Genomic DNA, 22,947 nt, shown 5'->3' on the forward strand with positions numbered 1-22,947 from the left:
AGGTTCAGAATGTTCCAGGCCATGAATAAGTAAATTAATAAATAATATATGAGATAGAGAAAATTCACAAAATCATTTTGTTCCACTGAAACACAGAAATTCTGCACCCTTACAACAATCTGGTTTCACCAGGTGTTGTATATAGTGTCCATAGTTTTAGCATCCAAATGATTCATGATATTTTAGCAGTTGAATAAAAAAACAGACATCATTGAATCTTAATGCTGCAAACATACTTTCCTTATAAGGGGATAAATAAAAACTGAACTGAACAAAACACATCTTAAATTCCATGGTATTGGGTTACTGTTAGCGACAGCAGTCCAAATAAGACTTATTTATTGTTATTATAACTGCAATAAAATTAGCAAAATAAGGTCTACTGTGTGGCAAACAGGCCAGAATAGATCCTGTTTGTCTGCTGCCCATTTGTGTGGCTTAAATGTGTTTGACGCCAACATGTGTATTGTTCGGTTCAGTGTTTATGTTCTGTTTATGTTTTATTTTTGTTACTATCGGCGACCCATTGAAACACAAGAGACGAGAGATCCAATCGCAGTGTGGGTTTATTTGGGTAATCCAACTCAGAATTCAACATGCAGGGGTCAAAACCAAAAATCCATCAAAACAAACAAATAAACAGAAAAAGGAATAGGAACAGGAACGGGAACAGGAACGGAAACAGGAACGGGAACAGGCATAGAACCTAGAAACTCGGAATGCGAGGAAACTGGGTGACGGAAGGAAAGGACTCCATGCAGACAAATAGAAAAGGACTGGTTAATATAGGGAGGATAATGACTAACAAGTGAAGACACCTGAGTGCAATTAACAGGAGTGCAATTACTGTGATGAAGGGACAAGGCTTTGTGGGAATTGTAGTGCCTACGGTGAGGTGCCTATGGGGGACCACTAGTGGAGACTCAGGGAAACAGAGACCAGACAGCGTGACAGTTTTCTCTGTATACTGTCTTTCTGAAGGACTAATCAAATAACCCATTGGTCTTGAGCCACCACTGTAGGGGTCTCATGTACAGCAGGCCAAGAGTTATCACGTTGGATACAGCTGTCATCCAACCCAGCAGTCTGGAACTACTTCAGAGTGAGTGACCGGCCTTCTTTTACTGTCGCGATGATGAGGATCAATTCAATCCGGGCAGGAGGCATATGTGCTTGCACCGTGGTTGAATCCCAGATAAGTGGTTCTCTGTATTGGAGAAAGCACACCCCAGCTCTTTCGTGTGAGCGAGAACGACATCTCAATGTCGAACCGCCATCCACTCTGATTGAGCTAATATCAACCAATCATCTTACCATGTTCTTGAGTCGTGAAAGTGTGGGGTGAGAATGCAAGGCCAAAGGAAGAACCATTATTAGTAGACTTTTGCCCCCAAAAGCCAACTTCAGGAACTTCCTATGATGGGGAAGGATAGAGTATGCATATTTCTAGATCGATCGTGACACCAGTCTTTACACTTGATCTGAGACACAACCTGTTGAGTGTGAGCATGCTGAACTTCAGTTCCCTGACTGAGCAGTTCAAAAGACGCAGATCTAAAATAGGACACAACACAACCCCATACTTCCTTGGGACTGTGAAGTACCTGCTGTAGAACCCGGCCTGGAACACCAACGGGTTTGGCAGACTGATCTCTTGAGGGCACTGAAGAGAGAGACGGGCACCATGTAATGCTGAGTACACCGCTCTTCCCCAGAGGGAGCTGGCCCTCGGAGGAGCCAATTCTTTCATGCCTCCCAGCTGACAAAAAAGTTAAAAAAAAATATCGACACCAATGGCAATAACAATGACTTTGTCTGAACACCTATTCAAAGGAAATCCAATCACAGGTTTCCTTCCAATCCCAAGAAAAGTTGTTGAAGAACTGTGAAAGCTTGAGGGTTTCCCAATTTGTTGAGTTGACAAAGAAAAACAGCTTTGGAAATAACAATTGCTTTGTTAAAAATATAGGGTACAGAGGACAGGCACAGAAAATAATTGCACCCAAAAAGCTTTGCTGATATTTGACATCAATCCAGCCCTTTCAATGTATTTGTCATGACTTTGAAAACACACTGGGACCTTATAACGTAGTGGAAATAAGGTTAACCATTATGAATGATAAGTTTTAACTTTAACTTAAACTTTAGCATAGTTAAAAAAAAAGTGCAATGTGTTCAGATGTTTAATTTAATGTTATTTACAACTAAACAATTTAAAATTGTCTGGTGGATGATATATAAGAAAAAAAATATATAATATTATATATTATATGTACACACACATAAAAGCAAATATTTTATGCATTTAAGAGAAATGTATAGCATAGAGGTATTAAAGGTCCAGTAGTAAACAACCCATAATATTTTAAGAGCCAGATAGAGAGAGAAAATATTAATGTAAAACCTTGACCAACTGTATAATGGACCTCAGGGAAAAGATAAAGATAAAATAATTGAAAAAACTACAATACGAGATCTTCAAAAATACAATATCAAAACCATGAGAGTTCATAATGCAAACAAGCCACTTTTCGTTCAGCATTGCAGAATTGAAGCATCATAGTGCATTTCTGTGAAAAGGTCTTTCAGGACCAGAGGGGAGAACAGACCCCAATACGCAAACAAACCCAAACCCGGAGACAGACTAGCTCCAATCACCCACACTGCGAGAAGACACAGAGAGAATGAGGCAAAACTGTTAGGGTAACTGAGAGAAGGATGAGCTGGAAGTCTCATGAGGACATGAACACAGTAAAAGAAAAGAGGTGAAGAGAAATCTTGGGAGAGAGTTAATCTAGGACAAATCTGAACATCATGCATGGCTCCCACAGCGTCCATAAATACCTGGACCATGATGGTGCAAGATCTGTCATTCAGGGAAGAAATTTCTCACAGGATGTTCTGTATGCACAACATGCAAGATTATCCTTGCAAATACAATCAGACGATGCAGTCAACCCCTCAAAATACTTTTGCCATAACACATGCGCTGTGACGTTGTGTTAGTGCCCTGCTGTGAGTCACCGATGTTCCGTTCTATCTTAGTGATGGCAAATGAATCACTGCCAACAGACCCCAGTGCCACTGAGTGTGCAAAGTAACAAATGCACCATCACAGGACACACACAAACACGTGTGAGGAAAAATCATATTAGTTAATAATACTGTATCACAGCTTGTCTTTCATTACTCCTATCAAATCTTGATGGATAGAATGAATTCCCACCCAACTCTGTATTATGTTTCACCTGGAAATAAGTACTATATTTTCCAGAAAATAAGTGGAACTGGGTCAAAAATGCATAATAGATACTATTGAAAAAACACAGTTAAGCTGTTTTGGTGTGTACAGTAGTTCACAATTTAAATTACACATAAATAAAAAACAATTACAAACGTTATTAGTTCTTCTCACTGCAACGAATCCTTTCAATTTAAAGGTATTCAAAACAGAACATTATAAAAGTCAATTTGGAATATATAAGTCAGCACATTTCAGATGATACAAAATTATGACTGATATGCTGATAAATATGGCAGTAAAAATGTTGTGAATACTGTCAAAGTGATAGTTCACCCAAAAATTTAATGCTGTTATAATAAATACCATTCCAAAACCATAATGCTTTCGTTCATCTTTGAAACACAAATTAAGATGTTTTTTTTATATAACCTGGGAGATTTATGTCAAAGTCCAGTCCATCAAATCTTTTAAGCTTCAAAAAGTTATTTAAAACACTGTAAAACTAATATTATAAACTAATATCCATATTAATCAAGTGGCTTAATTAATATATTCTATATTTTAGATAGACAGACAGACAGACAGACAGACAGACAGACAGATAGATAGATAGATAGATAGATAGATAGATAGATCCACTTTCACTTGGTTTGTGTAATGATAAAACCTTTCATATTCATCCGGAAGAAGGAGGCGGGAACCGGCGGACAATCAAATAACATTTAATTATTCAAAATAAACACAAAACAGCGCACCAGCCCCTCACGGACGACTGGTGCGCACAAAATAAAACCAAAACACAACTAAAATCCCAGGCCTGGTCCTCTCTCGTCCTTCACTGTCGTCGCTCCAGTTTTATATCCTTCCATCTCCTCCATGGGCCTCGAGACCGGCGGGTCGAACAGGTGTAGCTCATCTCCAATCACTCCACCGGCCTCGCTCCCATGTCCCTCGGCCCCGCCCCACTCGACACATACCCCCATCGCCCCTCGCAGGCCTGGGTGTACTCCCGAGACTGCGCTCTACCCCCCCCCTCCCTCCGGGGGGGGCCGCTCACGGGGACCTGCGGGAACCTGGGGGTAGGACAGACGAGGCGAGAGAAAAGGAGATGGAAGGAGGAGCGACAGAGACGTGAGAGGGGAGAGAGGAGAAAAAAAAAAAAATCCGGTTCCCAGACGCACCGCTGCTCGGCCCTCCACCAGCTGGGCGATCTCCTCCGCGGTGCCTGGCGGTGGCACTGGACGGCCCTCGGCGGACGGCACAACACTCCTCCGCCGCCCGGTGGACGGCGAGGGCTCCTCCGGTTTTGGGCAGCCGGCAGGAGTCCCCCGTTCCCTGCTCCTCCCCGTTCCGGCGGATGGCAGCAGGCTCCGGCCACCTGGCGAACGGCGCAGACTCCTCCGCTCCCTCACGGACGGCAGCCGCCCCTTCATATCGTGGGCGGCCGGTAGCGAGCTCGCCCGTCCCCGGCAACTCGCTCCAGCCCACCGCCTCGAGCGTCCATGGCGGCACACTCCTCGCCTGCTCGTTGGCACCGCGGATTCACCACAACGATCTTCAGCAGCGCGTCCCTCCTTCTCCCGGGCTTCGGCACCACTGTAATGATAAAACCTTTCATATTCATCCGGAAGAAGGAGGCGGGAACCGGCGGACAATCAAATAACATTTAATTATTCAAAATAAACACAAAACAGCGCACCAGCCCCTCACGGACGACTGGTGCGCACAAAATAAAACCAAAACACAACTAAAATCCCAGGCCTGGTCCTCTCTCGTCCTTCACTGTCGTCGCTCCATATTTATATCCTTCCATCTCCTCCATGGGCCTCGAGACCGGCGGGTCGAACAGGTGTAGCTCATCTCCAATCACTCCACCGGCCTCGCTCCCATGTCCCTGGGCCCCGCCCCACTCGTCACAGTTTGTTTTAGACATAAGCCTGTGTCACCACAGCAAACGATGGCTGATCTCAAAACAAAACAAGATGTATCTCCCAACAAATGATCTTTTAGCATTACATAACCAGAAAACAACCCTGTATTGAACTTACTTGCTCTTCGAACAATTTTAAGATGAGAATTTTTCTTGTAAGGCATTGCAAATATCTATTCCACCTCTGCAGATCAACGATTAAACTTCATTGAAGAACCATCTCTCAACATCTGCGTCCACCTCTCTGAGCCGAAACATTTCAAACACACCTGTTTCCAGATCTCAATTATTCAACTGCTTCCCAGTGAAGGCCTGTGGCACAGTTAACTGTGCTCTCAGGGGACAAGAACCTCATATTTCTGCTCTATTCTAAGCACTTTTCAAGAGCAGCTACTTTAAGACAGCAATGGCCCCTTGATGGGAATCACTGCTGCTATATTCTGTCTGGAGAAGCTTTGGCTCCTCACTAGAGACAGCTGAAAATAGCGTCTGGACCGCTGTGCAACTATTAGCCTACCATGTAAGCTCTGTATCTGCTAATATATTACAAAGGGGAGGGAGTTGAATGTTGTGATGTACTCTGTGGTTCATGCCTCACTGGAGATTCTATGCAATTCAATGAGTCAGTAATAAACAAGTGACATTTACATTTACATTTATATTTAGTCATTCAGCAGATGCTTTTATCCAAAGTGCCTTACAAATGAGCACAGTGGAAGCAATCAAAATCAACCAAAAGAGCTATAACAAGTCCCAGTTTGCTTAATGTAGTACATGTAGCGAGGTTTTTTAAATCATATAATAAATAAAAATAAAAATAAAAAAATAAATAAAATAAAAAGATAGAATAGGAAAAGAATAGATAAAGCTAGTGTTAGAGGGCCTTTTTAAAATTGTATAATAAATAAAACAAGAAAACAGAATACATAAAGATTAAAAAAGCTATAGTGTTAGTTTCTTTTTTTAAGAATAGAATTAGAATAGTGAGAGTTAAAGGGTCAAATAAAGATGGAAGATATGTGTTTTTAGCCAATTCTTGGCAGCTATTAGTAGCCAATGTAAATTGAAAAACAGAGGTGTGAAGTGCATTCTTCATCAAATTCATCTTGCTGACGCATTTTAGATTAACTTTAAATTAACTGGTTTGATAGAACTGGCTGGAAGACCTGCCAAGAGAGCATTGCAATAGTCCAGCCTGGACAGAACAAGAGCTTGAACAAGGAGATGTGCAGCATGTTCTGAAAGAAAGGGCCTGATCTTTTTAATGTTGAATAAAGCAAATATGGCTGATGTGCCTAACTGGATGGTGAAATTGTGATGAAATAATGGGTTTGATGGAACTACAAGCATTTCTGTCTTGGCAAGATTGAGTTGAAGGTGATGGTTCTTCATCCAGCAAGAAATGTCTGTTAGACAAGCTGAGATGTGAGCAACAATCGTTGGATCATCAGGATGGAATGAGAGGTAGAGTTGAGTGTCAGCAGCATAGCTGTGGTATGAAAAGCCATGTTTCTGAATGACAGAACCTAGTTATGCCATGTAGACAGATAAGAGAAGTGGTCCAAGAACAGAGCCCTGAGGCACCCCAGTAGTTAGATGTTGCGACTTGGACACCTCACCTCTCCAAGATAATTTGAAGGACCTGAGAGATAAGACTCAAACCACTGTAGTGCTGTTTCAGAGATGCCCTTTGCCAGTAGGGTTAACAGGAGGATCTGGTTGTTAACCATGTCAAAAGCAGTGGACAGACCCAGCGAGATAAGTATTTAAGATTTGGATTCTGCTCTTGCCAGTCTTAGGGCTTCAACAACTGAAAACAAGGCAGTCTCGGTTGAATGTCCACTTCTGAAACCAGACTGGTTGCAGTCGAGAAGGTTGTTCTGTGTAAAAAAGGCAGAGACTTGGTTGAACACAGCTCGTACAAGTGTTTTTGCAATGAAAGAAAAAAAGGTAAACAGTCTGTTGTTCTCTAAAAGAGATGGGTTAAGGGTGGGTTTCTTAAGTAGTGGGGTTATACGATTTGGGTTCAGGTTTAACTGCAGGAGAAATGGCTTAAAGGAGATTAGATGGAATAGGATCAAGCTGACAAGTAGTAGGATGATTAGAAAGGATGAGTTTGGAGACTTCTGTCTCAGAGAGTGAAGAAAAGGATGTGAATGAGCGTATGTTTGCGGGTAAGATTCGCTTGGCACATTGTGGTGTTGAAAATTGTGCACTGATGGTTTTAATTTTATTAATGAAGAACGTGGCAAAGTCAGGGGGAGGGGGATGAGGAGGACAAAGAAGGGAGGAAAAAAGCATGCAAGACTTAGCAATCCCTTGCCAGTGTCCCTGCACGTTAGAGTTTATGGTCTTTACACTCTATAAACTATACCCGTTTGACAAAACGGAAATTGAATTATTAATTTCCTCAGGAGACGTCGCACTAGCATGCTTTGATCTAAGAAGATCCAAAAACATTTTCTATATGATTCATTTTCTGAAAATGAGAACAAACGCCTTTGTGTGAAAGACGTAGGCTTAGTTGTATTGAATGTGCGCTTCTAGTGTACTTCAAATTTAAAAAAAAAAACTGTTGCAGATAATATTATTTTAATTAAATAAAAGGCTCTTAATGAGAGTACACTTTAAGAGTACTTTTAACCTGTAGATGTGTTGACTAACATACCAAAGCATATGTAAAATATTTTATTACAGTTGTAACTGTATTGTGATAAAGTGTAAAATCGATGGATGACGTTGGATTGCTTTTAGCAATCTAATAATTGGTAATCATCTAGCTTTAATGATAAATGTGTTTTAGGTCAACAGACAAGTAACAGAGGTGGATAGAGTAACAAAAACATAAGTAAAATACAAGTAATTGTGTAAATGATTAGTTGAAGTTATAGTCTTAATAATTACTTGAAATTAAACACTTAATAATTACTTGAGTAAAAGGAAAAGGTATGCAATGGAAAAGTAACAAGTTCATAATTAGCGTTGATGCCGTTTTTATATAGACAACTGTTTTTAGATTAGTGATAGACGAGTGAAGCTCTTTACATGTGTAATGTTACTTATACCCGCAATTGAACATTTGAGCATAGTATACAGGATTTTTGCCTTCTGTTCTAAAATACAATAATGTGTAAGGTTATATATTCTGCAAGCACGTGTATCTAAGCGACATTGTTTTTTTCTTAAGACTAAAAACTCAGAACATATGCAGAACAAATTACTGATTCGTGAGCCAATTTAGATCGTCTTTCTCTGTTGTGTTTTTAGTTATCGGCAAAGAATCGATTCAAACAAATCGATTCAAATTATTCGATTCAAATGAATTGACCAGAAAAACGATTAATTTAATGCCTTAAAATGCAAAAGAATGTTAAATAAGAGATGTGCTGCAAAGAAAACAATATTTTATGCAAATCTTTTAAGAACCAATCAAATTCCTTGTCTTCACAGACTGTTTGTGTTCTTTTAAATCATTCAGTGCTCTAAAAGTGCATTTAGCAAGAAATTACTCTGAAAATGCAAAAAAAAAAAAACAAGTGGATCAGAAACAACACATTGGATATTTAATTTAAATTTTTTGAAAGGAATGCACTTGTTTGTGTTTGCAATATAAGAATGTATTTTAATATTGCTTTTCTTTCTTTCTTAGGACTGTGATATCGTTGCACCTCAAGTATTGATAGGAATCCTCACTGTGGTGCCAGAGGACAGCCCTATGTCTCCACAAGGTTTGCCATTGGAGGTCACTTATACAACAATAATTTTGGAGGGTGTTATAGCAATGGGTGGACTTGAGAATGTTCCACATGCCATGTGATTTGTTTTTGGGCTGATCTATGCTTTAAATTATATATGTATAAATAACCTTTATTTAAACAGGAAAAGTCCCATTGAGACACAAGTCTCTTTTACAAGGGAGTCCTGTATAACACATTCAATCAAACAGTAAGTTGCAAGACAATAAATCACAATATAAAATACAAAGCAGATTTACACAAAATTTACAGAATATTTGCATGTGAAAATGGAATGAGTTTAAAATATGTAAACAAACGAAATAGGGGCTAAAAGTCAATATCCACCCACTGTTAATTAAAACAATTACACATGTCCGTCCGCATATCAGATATTCTCTTGAATTTGGAGTTCCCTTCACAGCTTAAAAACACTTTTGAGTTCATTGAAAGGGTTTTTCTTTCCCTGGGGCACAAATCTCTCAAGCCAAAACTGCAATCACTAAAAAACTTACTGATGTTTTAATGTGTTTTTGTGTTTCTGATGGCAGAAACAAGACCTTGTTACTTTAGGTCTGTTGTTGCATATTTTTTTTTTAATCAGTCACCTGCCAACCTGGATACAAAACCAAAACTGCAGTCACTAAAAGCTTTGTACTCAAGAATTTGTTCAATATGCTTTTAATAGCAGAAACAAGACTGTCTGAGGTCTATTGTTGCATTTTGGGTGTTGTATCCAGATTGATGGGTGACTGATTAAAAATCTCAATACCCACAACTTAAAAAACTTTATGTTTTAATACGTTTTTGTTTTATGCTTCTGATGGCAGAAAAATACAATGGTATTGTAGGTCTGTTGTTGCACTTTGGGTGTTTTATCCAGGTTGATGGGTGACTGATTAAAACAAATCTGTTTTATTTAAAATGTTTAGTCAGAAACAAGGATTTGTTACTGTACGTCTGTTGCATGTTGAGTTTTTTTTTTAGTCATCCATCAACTTACACATCCGAAAACTAAACTGTAATTGCTGCATAACTTGGATGTTTTGGTCAAGATGTGTTCTTTGTGTTTCTGATGGTAGAAACAAGACCGTGTTGCAGTAGGTCTGTTGTTGAATTTTTTGGTAGTTTTAGTCAGACACCTACCAGCCTGGATGCAAAACCAAAACTTTATTTAGTCAAGATGTGTTAATGTTAGTAATAACAAAGATTTAGTCTTCTACTGTTGCATTTTGGGTGTTGTATCCAGGTTGATGGATGACTGATTAAAACAAATCCCTATACCCACAACTAAAAAAAAAGGTCTGTTGTTTTAATCATATTTGAGCTGATGGCAGAAACAAGACTGTTGTTGTAGGTCTGTTGTTACACTTTGGTTGCATAATTCTGTCATCCTAGATACATATCCTAGAGAAAGCAAAACCATAATTGCTGCAATTCTGCCATAATTTGTGAGTTTTATTTAGTCAACTGTCAGCCGGGATACAAAAACCAAAACTGCAGTAACTAAACTTGTTTTTTACTCTGTTTTTCATATGTTTGTAATAGCAGAAACAAGACTGTCTTAGGTCTGTATTTGCATTTTGGGTGTTGTATCCAGGTTGATGGGTGACAAATCCCTATACCTACAACAAAAATGTCTGTTTTAATCAGTTATCTGTGTGTTTGCAGTAACACAAATGTTTTATTGTAGGATTGAGTTATTGGTTTTTTTAATCAACAGTAAAGTGAACACTAATAATAAGTTACCTCAACTAATGCTTTTGAGTCACCAGCACTTAATTGTACTTGATAATTAAGTTTAGTCTACAAATACTATTTATTTTTGCCAACTTAAAAGTAATACATTACTTATAAATTTAAGGCAATCGGTTTCCTCACTTTACAGTGTTTGTCTGTAATCGCTGAGGATACAGGTTCGGAATGACATGAGGGCAAAAGAATTTTCATTTTTGGTGAACTATTCCTTTAACATAAGCCACAGCGTTGGTGCTCTTCACAGTGCTGCAGCGACAGGGAGTCACAGAGTGTCATGGGTAATCTGTTTTGCACTTGTTATGTTTGCTCTATAAAGTAAACCGCCCCTGCTGTTGGAGCAAACGTCTCACTGAACAACAGCAGAGAACTCTTTATGACAGAGTGAGAGTAAGTGAATTGGACACCGGGAGTTTCATAGAACTGTAGTAATTTGATCAGTCTGTGTGAAGCGTGTGTTCCAGACAGCTCAAATATGATAAGACATCGCAACCATGTGGGAGAATGTCAGAGCCTTCAGACTACTCGTGCTGGGTTACAGAGAAACTACACCAGCTCTTATTCAATAGCATCTGAACTGACAGATGTAAACATTATTTGACAGACAAAGAGAGTAAACATGTACAAAGTTCTCTCTTAACTTGATAAACACCCACATGCTCCAAAATAGGAACGAAGTGCACCAAAACGACATAAAGGAAGCTGTTCATGTTGCCTTCTGATCCCTTCCCAGTCTCCACCTCTCCTCTACTTCTATATTCTTACTAAATCTTTAAAGAAATCCTTAAAATCTATTCAAAACATTTCATTGTATCTTAAAGGAAATTATTAGAGTGATTCAAGACCTCTCGAACTCTGCCTTTTTTGCTAATGGCCACTCGGTTTGGCATTGAGAGGTTTTGAGCCAATCACCTAAGCCATAAATGCCATGTGATTAATCACTTTGGAGCCACATCAAATTTTAATGCTGGTTGGTTTATAGAATCAAAAGTATACTTGTAGTCCAAAACACATTCACTAGCACCTATCCTGGGCTATGACATTAAATTAATTTATCAGTATGCCAAGAACCTGAAATTTGTAAAAACATCTGCTATAATAAAACCTTTGTTACATTTATTGGTTGCCTTTTGTTTATTTTTATTATGTTCTGTCGGGGACCCCAAGGTGAAATCCAGTTGAATCAAAATCCTGTTCTATATTGCTGTATATTAAATATAAAATAAGAGAACTGTGAGTCCTGAACAGGCTATGTAATCACTTAAGTTTAAAAAAGTTCCTGGTTTTCTTGGTCTGTTTTCTGATTTTGATGTCCTGTCCTTTTTATCCTCCTACACTCAATGTCCTCTCAGCAGGTGTAACTCAAACCTAATTATCTAAGCTGTAATTGCATCCTGATGGCACAACACACATACAATATCTGATTACATGCTTTTTATGGTCATACAGTTCCAACTGACCCAAAATTCTGCGCCATCTGCATAAAAAAAAAACTGTAATTCCTCCACTGAGCTATAGGAAGAGCTTATTTATTTACTTAATAAATAACAGGGCCGTCCTTCATCCAAACACTTAAAGTCATGGTTTCGTGCAGAAAATTTTAAAATCATTTACTCTCCCTCACAGAAACCCACTGAGACATTTTTCAAAGTATCTTCTTTTGTGTTCCACAGAAGAAAGAAAGTCATATAGATTTGGAACCACATGGAGGTAAAGAAATCATTACAAAATGTTTATTTTTGAGTGAAATAATCATTTAAAGGTTTTGTATTGACAGTAAAGAACCTATAAAACCTGCCCGTAACATACTGTACAACTGTTTCCATTTAAACAGTATTTATGGCTGTGACTCTGTAAAATTGCAGGTACTACTGTCATAGAATATTCTCTTTCATAACCAAGGTGTGTATGAGATGAACCGTATTTAGCACTTCAAACAGGCCTAAAACCTGTTTTCTGTCTGTGCATGAAAATTGCCCTTTGTAAGAGAAGGCAAGGAAACAAGGTAGAACTAGCCAGGTATCTGACCTCATAAACACACACACACACACACACACAAATCAACAAACCACTTCACCAAAGAGACAGCTACTGAAGGAAAAAAAACAGTATGGAGTACTGTAACGACTGGGTGAAGGAGTGGCAGGAAGCAAGTGTGAGATTAATGAGATTTAATGAAGACAATGAGACAATACAAAACTGAGACACAAATAACGCTGGGAGGAATGCACAGTCCAAGATGGTGGTGAGGAATGACGAATCCGGAAGGCGGAGGTGAGTTGGCAGCAGGAGAGGGTGACACAGGAACTGTGGGGAAGCGAGCCGAAGGTAAGTGGTGTTGCTTGGTGGTGGGTTGCGTAGAGTGGACGGGGTTCCGGGGAGACACGGACATCCAACGCAGAAACACACAAGAAAGCAAGGCATAGGTTATAAACATGAAACAACGCTCTCACGAAAACAAGACGCTAGACAAGCCAATATATAGGGATGAGAAATGAGTGACAGCTGTTGCTGATGACAATTAACGGAGACGCCCACAAACTAATCAGTGCTGACGCGTAACACACAAACTTCACCCACAAAGTGCAAAACCCAGAGATCACGGTTTACCAACCGTGACAAGTACATACTCATCCTTACACACTAATCAAAGAGCAAAAACTGAGCCAAAGCAACAGATCTTTAATTTGGGGAAAGGGTTGAGATGATAGCATTGGCAGAGAGCTCTGAGCCTGACAGGAAGCTCCACACAAGCAATCTGCACGGCTGAATTCATTTGGAGGGACAGAAAAGATGAATGGGAACCTGAAATGGGTCAGAACCTGAGATCTGTCATCTCAAAGAATAATCGGTTTTGAGGAATCAGTCACCTGGCTACGTCACACATGAATATACCTATAGAGTTAAAGCTGAGAGAGTAGAAACTAAAAGACTACATGGTGTCTGCTCATTTATTAAGAAAATATTCTTCCTTAGCCTTTGTGTCAAGCCCAATGTTATATTTAAAGATGATGTTTAATCGAATACACACACAAACACACACACACTGTATGTACTGTATATAATAAGTCATTAATTAATTATATGCCAAGATAAAAGTGTGTTTCTGTGTGTGTGTGTGTGTGTGTGTGTGTGTGTGTGTGTGTGTGTGTGTGTGTGTGGGTGTGTGTGTGTGTGTGTGTGTGTGTGTGTGTGTGTGTGTGTGTGTGTGTGTGTGTGTGTGTGTGTGTGCATGTGCGTGTGTGTGTGTGTGTGTGTGTGTGTGTGTGTGTGTGTGTGTGTGTTTGTGTGTGTGTGAATAATTAATTAATTAATATTTCATTGATTAATTAATTCATATCCATATATATTTGTGATTCAATTTTAAATAATTGATGATGATTCATTGATTCATTCTTAATTAATTTAAATAAATAATATTGATAAATCACACAGGGAATTTAAAAAGAAAAAATATATATATTTAAAAAAAAACATGAAAAATATAGCTGTAGCTGTTTGCATGAATGAAACAGTCCTTTTTTAGGGGGAAGGTAGAGGACTGAATTCTGCTTGCTAATACCTGACTGCAGTGTGCATCAAGTTATTACTGGTGTTACATTTATTGAGTGTCACAATTATCCTTACATTCCTCTGGAGCAATAGTGGATACTTCAGGATTTCTTTATTCTGATAGCCTGAAACCGTGACAGAAATCCATGCAGCATAATGCCAAGAAGTCTTTCTGAGCCTCTTTGGATTAGACTGTCAGGCACCTCTCAGCTCTCCTCTGCACTGGGGTGAACCCAGCAGTTCCTCCAATGGTATGAACACTCGGTAAGCCGATCAGAGGAGGAACCCTGTACTTAAGGCTCAATTAGGATTAATTGTGAATGCTAGACTTGATTATTACATTTTCCAAATAAAAAGTCATTGATAATTGCCAATGTAAAAGTGCTGGTTGTTTACACTTTATGAGTAAAGAGTAGTGTTTGCTCATGCAAAGCTCACTTCCATAATGTTAGTGTAGTGTGGTTGATTGCCAGGGCAATGTCATGCATTTGCTAGGATGCTCTGAGTTACATTGTCATGCAATTGCTGGGTGGTTGTTTTGGATGGCTGCTATGGCACCACTAGATTACTTGCTGGCCCAGTACAAAGAGCCCAGCCTTAAAACTCTATAGTTGTGTCCCAAACGACTATGAACTTATACTATGCACTCTATCGTCTAGCATATACATTATTTATTTATGAAAGGAAACTGTGACAGAGCGATGAAGTGTCCAGTGTTCCGCACTTCATTTTTTGGTCCATTAAGTGCATTATCTGGGTGTTTGAAGTGCACTTTTTCTTTTTTGTAATTTTCAGTGTGAACACACTTCTTGGTCTACCTATACTCCAAAATACCACAGAATAGTGGATAAGTACACAATTTGAGGTGCACTTTATGATATTCTGGGTTTGGTTGCACAAAGCCGTTTGTAAGTTATAAAACTGGAAAGTAAAGTCCACATTATAGGCTAAGTAAATGCTGTACTAGTTTATAATTCTGTACTTCATTCAACTGCACCATTTGTTCTTAAGGCACAATGCAGCTGGCAGGTTGTAAGCTCTCCTTAAAGTTATACGTAGTTGCACAATATGAGATTTAACCTCAATGATCCAGTAGAAGCCTTCAAATACGTAAACAGAAGTTGTTGAAATCCTGTGAATTTCTGTTTATCCTTGATTCTTCTTTTCTCTCACATAACTAATGGTAAAAATATGTTTTCATTGAAATATGCTTAAAGGGATAGTTCACCCAAAAAATTCTGTCATGATTTACTCATCATTTAGACAGTTGACAGTAGCCACTGATTTCCATATAATGAGGAAAAAAAACTACTATGGAAGTCAGTGGCGACTGTCAACTGTCTAGTCATCTACATACTTTAAAATATCTTCTTTTGAGTACTTCTTTATGTCAGGGTGCGTGAAGAGAGAGGACTCAAATGCAGAGGATAAGTGCAACAGTTTATTAGGTAACAGAAAAATCCAAAAATAATCCAACGTGTGATGACACACACACAAGCCAAAAACTGGTGAAACACCCGGAGCCGTCCGTAAAGTCACCAGCGGACTCAGGCTGTGGAGACCCCCTCTGGTGCAATGCCCAATGGGACGTGGAAAAACGAGACAGAGGATCTCGGGCACATGGCCAACGAAAGACTCCTCGTCTTGACATCCTGAACAAAACCAAGGACACAGACACACAGCACAGTCACAATGACAACACGAAATCTACTGACAACAAGGGACAGATACAGCAGGGAATATAAGGGAAAATGGGAACAAGCGACAGGTGAGGGCAATCAGCTCGTGATCTGCACACACCAGCGCCGATGTATCAGCGCTGATTGCCCAGGTCACGAGCTGCAGACACTGACAGGACACAGATAACAGGGAAGCTGATGAAGCACCCTGAACCGTGATAGTACCTCCCCCCCCTCAGGGACACCTGGCGTCCCCGGAGGACTCACGATGATGCCGATGGAATTGGTCAAAGAGAGCGCGATCCAGAATGTCACAAGCCGGAATCCAGCATCTCTCCTCCGGACCATAGCCCTCCCAGTCTACCAGGTATTGATAACCTCTACCGCTCCGTCTCACATCAAGGAGCCGCCGTACCGTATAAGCCAGAGACCCCTCGATGAGTCTAGTAGGCGGAGGGACAGAGTCATGTGGGGAATGAATATGGAAAACGTGATCCAGGACAATAGTCGCTGTCTCCCTTGCTGAGGGCAATTTGGGGAGGGGAATAAAATGTGCGGCCTTCGAGAACCTGTCCACCACAGTAAGGACTACCGTGTTGCCGCTGGTCGACCATGTCTCTAAGCACGTCATTGAAAAGTGCCTGGAAGACCGCCGGGGAGTTAGAAAGTCCAAAGGGCATGACCAAATACTCAAAGTGCCCCGTGGTAGTGTTAAAGGCGGTCTTCCATTCGTCCCCCTGCCTAATCCGAACTAGGTGATAAGCACTGCGAAGGTCCAACTTCCTAAAGATGGTCGCCCCCTGCAAGAGCTCGAAGGCCGATGACATCAACGGCAAAGGATAACGATTCTTGACCGTGATGTCATTCAAGCCCCGATAATCTATACAGGGACAAAGCGATCCATCCTTCTTCCCCACGAAGAAGAACCCCGCCCCAGCCGGAGAGGAAGAGGGCCGGATGATGCCAGCTGCCTGAGAATCATTGATGTACTTCTCCATGGCCTCCCTCTCAGGCCCGGAAAGAGAGTAAAGGCGCCCCCTAGGTGGAGAAGTGCCAGGCAACAGATCAATCGCACAGTCATACTTGCGGTGCGGAGGAAAAGATGAAGCTCGGGACTTACTGAAAACCGCTTTCAAGTCATGGTAAGCCTCAGGTACATTCGCCAGGCTCACCGGCTCCTCCTGTAACACAGAACTAGACAAAACAGGAGAAAATGCAGGGCCCAAACATTGAGATAAACAAAAAGAGCTCCATGCCAAAACAGAATTAAGAGTCCAGTCAATGTGTGGGTTATGCTTGACCAACCACGTGTGTCCTAACACTAATGGAGTGGATGGAGAATGAATGAGGAGGCATGACGAGACGCTGAGAAGTAGTATCACCCGCCGCTACAGCGAGCAGGTCAGAGAAGAGCTCGCGAGAGACCACGCCCCTACAATGCCGGGACCAGAGAGCTATCCGGTTGTCAATGCGGATGGCGAGGTCGACTAAGCCGTCGAGGCTGGGAGGCAGTTCGAGAGAATATATGTCGTCCTTGATGTAGTCAGCCAACCCGTGAAGAAAGTGATCCCACTGCGCTTTAGCATTCCAACCGCATGACGTGGTGAGAGTGCGGAACTCAATGGAGTAATCCGACATCGACCGACCTCCCTGTTGCAGCAAAGATAACGCCCGCGCCGCCTCTGTCCCAAGTGCGGAGTGATCGAACACCTTGCGGAGCTCCTCCGAAAACTCCTTAAATGAGCTGCAACACTTTTGTTCATTGTCCCACATGGCCGTTTCCCTTTCTCTCGCTCGTCCGATTAAAAGCGTGATGGTGAATGCCACTCTAGATCGCTCCGTGGGAAAACAAGAGGGCTGGAGTGAAAAAGTCAGCGAACATAATGATAAAAATGAACGGCATGAGTTGGGCTCACCGGAGTAAGGAGCAGGTGGATTGAGACTAGGCTCGGCATGACGGAAAGCAGCTGTCTCAGGTTCGGATGGGTGTTGCAAAATGAGTCACGGGAGGAACAGTCCAAGGCCGATCAAGCCGCTCAGTGAGCTGGGCCAGCCGAAGCAACAGTTCCGAGATGGCGTGGTGAGTAGTGGTAATCTCCTCCTGCTGTCTCCCCAGCAGCGTGCCTTGCTGTCTGAGGATTCAGAGGACATCTATCTCCTCTGCTGAGTCCATAATGGTCAGTAGATTCTGTCAGGGTGTGTGAAGAGAGTGGACTCAAATGCAGAGGATAAGTGCAACAGTTTATTATTTAACAGAAAAATCCAACGTGTAATGACAAACACCCGGAGCCGTCCATAAAGTCACCAGCGGACTCAAGCTGTGGAGACCGCCTCTGGTGCAATGCCCAACGGGACGAGGAAAAACGAGACAGAGTATCTCGTGCACATGGCCAACGAAAGACTCCTCGTCTTGACGTCCTGAGCACAACCACGGAAAAGGATAGGACACAGACACACAGCACAGTCACAATGACAACACGAAATCTACTGACAACAAGGGTTGTGAACTTAATTACATGGAAGACCATATTGCAGAATTAGTATGCTATTCTAAGTTAAGCCAAACACTTAAGGTTAGAAGTCAGGTCAAATCTGTAACACAATAAAAATAAAGATAATTGCATAGCAATGGACACCACTTATGCATATATACCAAACAACAGATACCCCAACCAGCCAATCAACCAATTGTTAGAGATAACACAATAAGCCAATTCTGTTTATAATGAGTCTCATTCCTGTTCAGAATGATGGGCAAAGTAGAGAGTTGAATGTAGTTTCTGTAAATGTTCCTCTGCTGAACTCATCCACAGTCATCGGTGGGCTATCCTTGTGTGGAGGTAGGGAGCGCCCGCGAGGTTAAGAACTGTACTTGAAGACTATTAAGTCTTGGCATATAAAAGGTAGTGTTGTCGGTATTGCACTAAGGATAGGAACGCAGTATGCAGATTAGATTACACAGCAGCTGCAGTGTTCTCTGGTTTATGTTCTCATCAGGGAGAGGTAACTTATCCAAACACCCTACTGTGCCATCTCAAATGAAGGGTCAGGGGAATTCTGAGTTAATGTGCGTCTTTAGTGAATAAATGTTGACAGCACACTCCTGTTATTATAATGAGCATAAATTGCTTGTTAAGTGTTTTGGCATGCATACAGAAGCTTTCTTGGTCTGGACAAGGTCATTTCAGGTCAGTGAGCTGAGTACACACAGTCATTTTCACGTTGATGTAATGCATACATGCTGAGTTTGTCATTGATGTACTCTGACAAACGTCCGTCTGAAAAGAAAACAGAGAGTAAGAACACAGACATATATATATAATGCTAGATTATAGGTAGTTGGTGAATAAGATGCAGGTTTTTTCTCTGAAATATTGCATAAAATCAGGGATATTTTGCATATTGTTGCTTGCTAACAATCTCCTTAATTCTCATTGGACAGAGCAAAAAAAAAAAAAAAAAAGGAAACTCACAAATTACAAACAAATGTAGCAAAACAAATTATATATATAAATATTTGTGAGGAAACTCACAAATTACAAACAAATGTAGCAAAACAAATTATATATATATATATATATATATATATATATATATATATAAATAATTAGTTTTGCTACATTTGTTTGTAATTTGTGAGTTTCCTATATATATATATATATTAGTCGTGGGGTGAATGAGAACACAGACTCGGTACTATTGGTATGTGCCCCGGAGGGTGGTTTACTGACACACACAACTGATTACACGTGCAGGCTTCCACTCTGTGCTTGTGGGGTGCAGTGCTGAGGTGACTGTCGCTCTCCTGGGGTGCCATCTGAGTCTGTAAGTGAGCAAATAAACAAAGACATACATTAGAGTTTTCTGGAGCGTCAGTGCAACTCGCCTTGAAAACCTCTTCCTCTGGCTTTTGTAGCCGGCGGGAATAAGCTCCAGGTGCTTCACTCATCATGATACTGCTTTAAATATACAAGTAATATAGAATATTTGCATTGTAAATTTTTATCCTTGAAATATATTTTGTGATGAATTTAGAAATGTAAAGGTTTTAAGAAAAATTGTTTATATATATATATATATATATATATATATATATATATATATATATATATATATATATAGAAGAATATATGTGTATGTATATTATATCTTTAAACCACACTTCTAAAACTTTGCAGCATATATTTGAAACACATTTTGGCACAATATTTGCTATTGAATGGGACATGAAAGTCTATTTTAAAGGTAAGCTTTGACAGGACTGATAATTGTCTACCATGCTTAGATTTTGTGCTAGTACTTTTAAATGAACTCTTTGAAAGTCTCACTTCCCTGTCTCTCTCCATCTCTCAGTCTGTCTTCATTCTCTTAGTGTCTCCCTGGAGTTTGCCTCCATGTCTCCTTTCATCCTATACACAAAAAGCAATTTGCTCTACAAAACCTTAGTGCCACCCTCCCCCTTTCCCACCTCCGACCCACAGGAGACAGAGCAATAAGATATCCAGCCCTCGTATACTGACCTCACTGGTACTCATTATGGGCATACACACTCCCACAAATGAGCACTGACATTCTTAGTAGAAATACTGTAATATTCTGGTAAATGTATGACATAGGCATCTTAGTGTCTTCGGCAAATTTGGAGGAGATATCAAAATAGGGGTGAGGTCCTGTTGGAGTATGGGTGTATTGTTTTGGTGCTTTCAATTATAAACATTGTTTGGCAAAATTTGCTTAGTGCACCTTTAAGGTTTTGACACTGGCTTTTAGGACTGTCACTAGAACTGCTCCTCCTTAACTCAGTTCACTCAAGTCTGCAGTCACTGAATGTTCAATGCCTTGTTGTTTCTTCACGACATGGCACAAAACCACTTTACAAAACCTTTACCCGCTGTGCTCCGCTCTGGTGGAATGAGCTGCCAACCTTTACTTCTGAGACCACCATAACTTTCAAGAAGAAACCGAAGACGCACTTTTCACAAGCTTAAACCAATGCACTTACACTTTACATTTCTCCTCTGCTTTAGCTTGTTGCCTAATCTAGCTTCCTAATAAACCTTGTATACTACAAATATGGTTGGCTCTGTGCTGAAATGCTAATGTTCATCATTTGTAACGGGATAATAGCTGGATAAAAGCATGCAGAAAGGTAAATGTTATACAATGGGACATCTAAGTTGGCCCTGTTGGTAAATCTTGAAACTACACCTGGTTTCAAATAACATCTTTGGCCCTGTCCCAAATTGCACCCTAAACCCTTGTGGAGTTTTTTTTTTTTTCTCACTGTGGGCTCGGCAAAAGTGTGCACAATTACCTCACGTTCTGTCAATGTGGCATCATTAATTAGTCAACATTTACAGCTCAGAATTGAGTGATTACCCATGAGCAAAGACAGCAGGTTTCAAGAGACAAACTTGCCGCTAGTCAAGCAATTGCCACTGATATTAATGTGAATTATTATAGTAGCTCTCTCCAGGTATTTGAAAAATCCTTGATCTTGGCTGTGTATTTAATCCTCTGAAACAACACTTTTCTGCTGCTGCTTATTTGTCTTTGTCGCAAGAAAACACATGCCCCAACTGTTCCCCTCCATAATATTTAGAGATTTAAAAATGAAAAATCTACTCAAACAAGACGAAATCTTCAGCACTCTCTCATCCGACAGCTGCCGAGTTTGTCTCCCACCTTTCCTGCCAGCTTCTCTGTTTTCCGGTTATAAAAATGTCTCCCCGGAGATGCTGGCCTGGACACGATTCATTTAGTTAACAAATCGGAGTGATTACAAGCCCAGATTGGTGCTGAGGCAGGTTCTCTGTCATCAGTGGCTGCTCAGAGTGCAGCGTGTGCAGTATGAAGGTCTCACCTGAGCTTTATGTAGTTTGGCCCTCTCTCTCTCTCCACCCATTTCCTCTAATAAAGCTCAGCCACTACTCCTCTCAGCTGACAACACATAACGCTTTAATTATCGAACCCACTGAGAAATATAACCTTCACTTTTTGGTCTCCAGCAGGGAATTTGAGTCATTTCCCATAATTGGAAAAATAAGTTGAATTAAAGTTTTTTTGTGTGTGTTTCTTAAGCATGCCCACATCATCAAAAGGTGGGTTATAAAGACATCAAACACCTGATTTACAACCCCTAATCTGCATATTTGGATAGGAATTGGTAGTTTTTGTATGGAGATCAGTTGATGTCTTTAATAGGTCCCTACCCTCTTCAGACTGATGGAACACTAGAGGAGAAAGCCTTACGTAACATGTTTTTGCAAAGGAACACAAGCACTTATCAGGAGGGCCTATTAACCACTAATGAGACATTAAGCATCTACTTGCTTGTCATCAACTTTGAAGCCATTAGAGACGATATAGACATGTGTCCAAAACCGAGGACAGGGATAGCGAGAAATAAATCTATTCCCAGGAACCAGGACATAATCCCGACTGAATCTAATAAGATTTGGCACAGCAGTTCAGGAGAGTCTCAAGTTCTTTCAAGCCAAATGTGGAGTCTCTATTTCAAATATTTCACATTTTCATGTGCATTTTAGCTTTCAAGTGTTGAACCAAATGGCCTAGAAAAAACTGATTTCTTGGCTCTTACTGAGTCCAGTGACAATTATAACATTTTTGTTGTTGTTGTTGTTCTATGTAACACATACATAGAATCAACCATGAGAACGAGAAACAAGAAATGAGGCTATACAGTACTGGGTACTGTACTGGGTAGTAACTAATTACATATAATCTGGATAACTTAATCAGGTTCCAAAATTAAGTGCTTGTAATTATATTATATTTAAAAATATTCATAATCTCATATTTCCTATCTTTTATTACATGTTTTATTTTGATACCATTGATATTTCGATTTCCAACAAATGGAATATATTTTCTTTCTTTTTGTATTTTTATATCAATATGGTTCAAATGATTAACAATTTAGGTCAAAATTAATCTTAAGGTAATCAAAAAGTAGTCTTATTATGTTACCTATGACATATATACTTATGACACTCTCATTCCTCTCATTCCATCCTGGTGATCCGATGGTAG

The sequence above is a fragment of the Carassius carassius genome, chromosome 13 (genome assembly GCF_963082965.1).
Source record: "Carassius carassius chromosome 13, fCarCar2.1, whole genome shotgun sequence".
Taxonomy (NCBI): Eukaryota; Metazoa; Chordata; class Actinopteri; order Cypriniformes; family Cyprinidae; genus Carassius; species Carassius carassius.